The sequence below is a fragment of the Salvelinus fontinalis genome, chromosome 1 (genome assembly GCF_029448725.1).
Source record: "Salvelinus fontinalis isolate EN_2023a chromosome 1, ASM2944872v1, whole genome shotgun sequence".
Classification (NCBI taxonomy): Eukaryota; Metazoa; Chordata; class Actinopteri; order Salmoniformes; family Salmonidae; genus Salvelinus; species Salvelinus fontinalis.
Genome location: NC_074665.1, coordinates 33,476,126 through 33,483,974, shown reverse-complemented (window position 1 = coordinate 33,483,974; position 7,849 = coordinate 33,476,126).

The following is a 7,849-nucleotide window of genomic DNA, read 5'->3' as shown; positions in this document are numbered from 1 at the left end:
GATTACATTGTTTATTTCCCCTCATCAATCTACACACAATACCCCATAATGACAAAGCAAAAACAAGTTATTAGAAATGTTTGCAAATGTTTAAAAAATAGAAAAACTGAAATATCACATTTACATAAGTATTCAGAACCTTTACTCTTTGTTGAAGCACATTTGGCAGCGATTACAGCCTCGAGTCTTCTTGGGTATGACGCTACAAGCTTGGCACACCTGTACAGTATTTGGGGAATTTCCCCCATTCTTCTCTGCAGATCCTCTCAAGCTCTGTCAGTTTGGATGGGGCACGCTGCACAGCTATTTTCAGGTCTCTCCAGAGATGTTTGATCGGGTTCAAGTCCGGGCTCTGGCTTGGCCGCTCAAGGACATTCAGAGACTTGTCCCGAAGCCACTCCTGCATTGTCTTGACATCTTTCTCTCGATCCTGACGCTAACTTATTCCAGAGGCTGCTCCAAAACATCGCCTGCGGAGAAGAGATATTCAGAGTGGACTTCTAGTGTGACTCAGGACGCATGCACACCACCCACCGCTTCCAAGTATATTACTTGCTAATGTTCAGTCTCTGGATAATAACATAGATGAGCTCAGGGCGAGGATCTCCTTCCAGAGAGACATCAGGGATTGTAACATACTCTGTTTCCCAGGCTCTCTCGGGATATAGTGTCCCCTTCCATACAGCCAGCTGGGTTCTCAGTACATAGCGCAGACAGGAATAAAGAACTCTCCGGGAAGAAGAAAGGCGGGGGTGTATGTTTCATGATTAACTACTCATGGTATGATTGTGATAACATACCGAAACTCAAGTCCTTTTGTTCACCTGACCTAGAATACCTCACAATCAAAGGCCAACCATATTACCTCCCAAAGAGAATTCTCTTCGGTTATAGTTACAGCCATGTATATTCCCCCTCAAGCCAAAACCACAATGACCCTCAAAGAACTACACTGGACTTTATGCAAACTGGAAACCAGTTTGCATAAAAACAAAGCAAATCTGAGGAAAACGCTACCAACACATTGACTGTAGTACTGTCACGCCCTGACCTTAGTTATCTTTGTTTTCTTTATTATTTTGGTTAGGTCAGGGTGTGACATGGGGGATGTATGTGTTTTCACTTGTCTAGGGGTTTTGTATGTTTATGGGGTGTTTACTTGTCTAGGTGTTTGTATGTCTATGGTTGCCTAGATTGGTTCTCAATTAGAGGCAGCTGTTTATTGTTGTCTCTGATTGGGAACCATATTTAGGCAGCCATATTCCGTTGGGTATTTCGTGGGTTATTGTCTATGTGTAAGTTGCCTGTGTCTGCACTTATTGATTATATAGCGTTACGTTCATTGGTTATTTTGATAGTGTGTTTAGTGTTCTTCATTTCGGTAAATAAATAAGAAGGATGTATTTATATCACGCTGCGCCTTGGTCCTCCTCTCTTCCACATTACGACAAACGTAACAAGTACTCGCGTTGGGAAAACATTGGACCACTGCTACTCAACTTTTCGAAATGCCTACAAGGCCCTCCCCTGCCCTCCCTCCCTTCGGCAAATCTAATTCTCCTCCCTTCCTATAGACAAAAACTCAAACAGGAAGTACCTGCGCTAAGGTCTATTCAATGCTAGTCTGAACAATCAGAATCCATGCTTCAAGATTGTCATGACTCTCCTGTGAGGATCCAAAGATCAGGTTACAGTGGATCAGTGTCTACAGAACCCTCTCACCTGCAGATGGGAGGGATTGATGTGGGGGTTTTATGACTCCTCGCATTGATCGTAAATTGTAGGCAGCAGACTCCTCCTTTTGGTCTCTAGAATGGGTGAATGGAATGTCTCTTTTTTTTTTTTTTTTTTTTTTTGGGGGGGGGTGGATCAGCTTAATATTGCGGAAAGAATGTTGCTTCCAATGTAATTGTCTGCATCATTTCCAATCCCCCATATTTTTTGGGGTAAATATATATATCCATTCACGTATGCATACATATACACATATATACATACACATACCTACATAGACATACATACTTTTTTTAAAGAGTATACCTTTATTATTATTCCCCGCAAACCCTACCACCGATCCCCCAATTGGAGTAAACTGATAAACATTTCTGTTTTTACCTTCAATTTATACATCTTATACACATTTTACAGACACAGTCTACTTTATAATAGTTCTCTCTTGTTTGTTCTTAGTCCTTCCTCTATTTCTGTTGTCCATCCAGTTTGATTTCCACTTGTAACTGTGCTATTTCACAATAGCTCCGCACCTATACACATTTCACAGATCCCGTATGCCCTACATTGTTTATCTTGTTATTAGTCCCACCCTTCAGCTCCACTCAACCCTTCCCATCTATCTTCCAACATCATCCATTTCGGATTTTTATTTGCCATATATTTTTCAACTGTGCTGTGATGCTTCACAAAAGATTTGAATCTTCCTATTCTCATAGCTTCCACGGATTGTAAATTAAAAATAAACATTTTTGCTAAAATAATTATTATATTATTGATTGACTATGGCTTTTCAGATCCCCCAGTATTGCTATCTGTAGCTTTAGTTCTACGCAAATGTTGCAATTCTTCAACCATTCCTGGACCTGTGACCAAAAACGAGCTACATGCGGACAATACCAAAATAAATGGTCTAATGACTCTGCCTCCTCACAGCAGAATCTACAGAGCTGGGAAGATTGTATCCCCCATATATATAACATTCTATTAGTTGCAAGAATTTTGTACAATAATTTAAATTGAAAAATTAGAAGTTTTGAATCCGGCGTTGTTTTGCGTATCAATTCATAAACCATGTGCCATGGAATGGGTACATCGAAAATCTCTTCCCAACTATTTTGCAATTTATATGGCACAGCTGTAAGTTTTTTGGTCCTTAAATGAAATTGGTATATGTTTTTATTTATCACACTTTTCTTTAACCATTTATGTTCTTTAATATAAGGCCGACATACAAGTTCCTTACTTTTATCCCCTTCCACCTGCCTCTTCCATTTTTGTGGTAAAGCTGCAATTAATTGGTTGTAATTTTGGGTAGAGCAGACATTTCCATATGTCTGTGTTAGCTGCATGTGTGACATTACTCCACCAGTCCTATTTATGATATCATTCACAAAAATTATACCTTTTTTTTTTAATTTCTTCGATAAATACAGTTTTTTTATCAATTACTATATTTGAATTTAACCACAAGATTTGTTGTACTATTTGTTCCGTCCTTTCAGGTGGATTAAACTGAAATTGCAACCAACTTTCTAAGGCTTGTTTAAAAAATAAAGATATTTTGGAGATTATTTCCTTTTCAAGCAACCGAAAGTGAGCAGGTGTAATCTGAATAAAGGGAAAAAGGCCCTTCTTGAACATAGGATGAGACATTCGTACCAATCTACTAGAGAACCAGTTTGGATTTAAGTATAACTTTTGTATGACTGATGCCTTTAGTGAGAGGTCTAATGCTTTAATATTTAATAATTTCTGCCCTCCGAATTCATATTCGTTATATAAATAGGCCCTTTTAATTTTATCTGGCTTGCCGTTCCAAATAAAATGGAATATTTTTTGTTCATATAATTTAAAAAGCAGGTCACTAGGTGTAGGCAAAACCATAAGCAAATAGGTAAACTGTGATATGATTAAAGAGTTAATCAGGGTGATTTTCCCACAAATAGACAGGTATTTTCCTTTCCATGGTAGCAAGATCTTATCTATTTTTGCTAACTTTCTATAAAAATGTATTGGAGTGAGATCATTTCTTTCTTTTGGGATTTGTATACCGAGTATGTCCACATCACCGTCAGACCATTTAATTGGTAAACTACATGGCAATGTAAAATTTGTATTTTTTAGTGATCCAATACGTAATATGGTACATTTATCATAATTTGGTTTTAATCCAGAGAGGATAGCAAATGTATCTAGATCCTCTAAGAGGCCGTGGAGAGATTCTAGTTGTGGTTTTAAAAGAAAACATGAATCATCAGCGTACAATGACACCTTAGTTTTTAGGCCCTGGATTTCTAATCCCTTAATATTAATGTTTGATCTAATTTTAACAGCTAACATTTCGATGGCAATAATAAATAGATATGCCGATAGTGGACAACCTTGTTTTACTCCTCTAGATAGTTTAAAACTTTCTGAGATGTAGCCATTATTTACTATTTTACACCTAGGGTTACTATACATAATTTTTACCCATTTTATAAGAGATTCCCCAAAATTTAAATATTCTAGGCATTTATATATAAACTCCAGTCGTACTTTATCAAAAGCCTTTTCAAAATCAGCTATGAAAACCAGGCCTGGTGTCCCCGATATTTCATAGTGTTCCATTGTTTCCAGTACTTGCCTTATATTATCTCCAATGTATCGTCCATGTAAAAACCTGTCTGATTAGGATGAATAATATCTGACAAAACTTTTTTTATTCTATGCGCCAAGCATTTTGCTAGGATTTTTGCATCACAACACTGAAGTGTAAGAGGTCTCCAATTTTTTAAATGGACTGGATCTTTATATATACCACTTGGGTCCTGTTTCAGTAATAATGATATCACACCTTCTTGTTGCGTGTCTGATAATCTATCATTTATATAGGAGTGGTTAAAACAAGCTAATAATGGTCCTTTGAGTATATCAAAAAAATGTTTGTATACTTCCACTGGTATGCCATCCAGTCCTGGAGTTTTCCCATCCTTAAAGGCCCCAATTGCATCAAGTAGTTCCTCCTCTGTAATTAGGCCTTCACATGAGTCTTTCTGTCCAGATGTTAATTTTACATTATTATTAGGGAAAAAATCCATAAAATTAGTTTCAGTTAGTGGAGATGGAGGAGCCTGAAACAAAAATATATTCTTAAAGTACTTTACTTCCTCTTTCAAAATATCATTTGGTGAATCATGCGTGACTCCATCATTTGTAACAAGTTTTAATACGTTTTTTTTGGTAGCATTTCTATATTGAAGATTGAAAAAGAATTTGGTGCATTTTTCCCCATATTCCATCCAGTTCGCTTTATTTTTGTAATATATTACACTGGATCTTTCTTGAATAAGTTCCTCCATTTCTTTTTGTTTTTCCTCTAACTTATTCTGTGCCTCTATGGTACCGTTTTTATTGTTATCTAACTGTACTGTTAGTCCTTCAATTTCCTTTGTTAATATGGACTCTTTTGATCGAAATTGCTTTTGTTTTATAGATGAGTACTGAATTGCATGGCCTCTAAAGGCACACTTAAAAGTGTCCCATACAATATGGGGATCTGCTGTACCTATGTTATGTCTAAAAAAGTCAGTTATAAATTCTTCTGTCCTAGTTCTAAACAATGTATCATCTAGTAGGCTTTGATTAAATTTCCAATATCCTCGCCCACGTGGAAATTCTGTAAGAGTAATATATATGCCAATTATGTGATGGTCCGACCGCATTCTGTCCCCTATCAAACACTTTTTAACTTTTGGTGCCAGAGAGAATGATATAAGAAAGTAGTCAAGGCGACTAGCTTGATTAAGCCTTCGCCATGTATATCTCACTAGGTCAGGGTATTTAAGTCTCCATATATCCACTAATTCCAATATATCCATGACATTCCTGATTTCCTTAAGTGCCTGAGGGTGATAGTTTGTAGTGTGATTTCCTTTCCGGTCCATAGAGGTATTTAAGACCGTATTAAAATCTCCCACTATAATAATAGAGTCTAGTGTTGCTTGTAGAGTTGATACATTCTTATATATATTGTCAAAGAAGCTTGGATCATCATTATTCGGACCGTATAGGTTAATAAGCCGTAAATGTTTATTGTCCAATAACATATTTAAAATAATCCATCTACCTTGAGGATCTGTTTGGACAAGTTTCACATTTGGATCAAAGTTATTATTAATTAAAACCATCACCCCTTTTGAATTTCTTTGCCCATGGGAGAAATATATTTTGCCCCCCCAGTTCTTTTTCCACAAAACTTCATCTAAAACTGTCGAATGGGTTTCCTGTAAACAGTAGATATTATAATCCTTCTCTTTTAGCCAGGTAAATACTGATCGTCTTTTCTTATTATCTGCTAAGCCATTACAATTGTAACTGGCTATACTTGTTTCACCACTTACCATAATGAGACACACCTTTCAATTATTTTTATCAAAATATATGTTTGTAAACGTCCTATTAAAAAGTAACATAATGATTGAGTGTCTATATAGTTGTACCATGACATTTGCATCTCCACTAAGCAAACCTCCAATTGGTCCCCACTATTCCACCCGCCAAAAGCCCCCATCTCGAGTTGGGTTGTCATCCCAATGCCCGGCAGACCACCCCCGACCCCCCGCATCGCACAGCCCCGGACCGACTGGGATCCATCCTTCGAAAAGTGCACACAGCACCATCCACCGAACCGAAGCAGATCCATTGCCAAATGCATTTCCATCGCCCTCACCTCGATTTTTATTACATATTGCTGTGAATCATCCTCTATAGTCCCTAACATCTTTTACTTCTTCCTTCGCAACAGTTGTGGGATACACACATACACCCACACACATTCAGCCCTTACCCCCACACAACCATAAGCTCACCCTCTCAACAATTGCACCGTCCCAGAGCCCAACTCAAGATGGGTCATGATTTACAAATGTACTTGCAGTTGCAGCTGCATGAGAAGGCCTGCAAGACCGCGCAAAAAATGAGCATAAATGTAGAGATTTATTTACCATTGTCACATCCTAGATGATGGAGGTCAAATGTACACCTTCTTCCTGAAACACCCACAATACGGTCATCCATTTTGACCATGTTCCCAAGCATCTCCATGCAGTCCGATTGGTTTCGTGCCACCAGGGCCACAATAATATACCCCCTCTCTGAATGTCTGAGTGTGACCCCCTCCCCATGGGTTAATGCAGCTAGTGTTGCCAGCACTGCCACTGCCTGGGTGGGGGCACCCCACCGGAATCCCCACCGGCTAGGTACAAGGTCGTCAAGGTTCTCATTAGCAGCTTTGAGAATTTCCTTGTTTATTATGCTCTCCCTTTAGGGGGCTTTGGCTTTGCAGGACCAACCCTGCAAAGCAGGCTCAGAATCTTGAGGGGGCAGTGCTGCTCATGGTCCCTGTCCTCATTTTGGCTGCATACAGACCGTTTACAGCATGCACATAAAACAGTTAGGGACTTCTCCTTAGTATCTGGGCCATTCATGTGGGTGTCTAGGGTATAGGGCCATGGACCGTACCATTAAAATAGGATAATAAATAATTAGATATAATTTATTTTTAAAATGTAGTTCCCCATGATAGGACAATAAATAAATAAGACGTATAATTCATTATAAAAGTATATCCATCATTTGAACAACATTGAAAGACCTCTCATACCCGGCCCACAGCAATACACTGGCTCTGGGATATGCAACTATTTCATTACTCACTCACTCAACTTTCCAAACATAACAAATAAAAATAAACACACACCACACCATCCACACATACTGTGCCTTCTGTTTACTTAGTTTTTATCTTCACTATGTAGAAATAGTGCTTGTGTTCAATTAGTTATATAATGTCTCTTTGTTACAGAAGATTTTTCCGCCCAAAAACTCTTAACATCCAACAATGAACACTGGGACACTATATTTCAACATCCGAATGTTGGGAATGATGAGAGATGGAATATGGGAAATTAATGTCTATTTTGTTATGTCATAAAAAATGGTATTGAGACGTTATAACGAAAACATTGTAACTTGAAGAGCTTTTACACTGTGTATATCAGGTTTACATCCTTTACATTGTGTAGAAAATGGATGAAGATAATATTTTTGTGACAATAGGATTGTGATTTTAGTT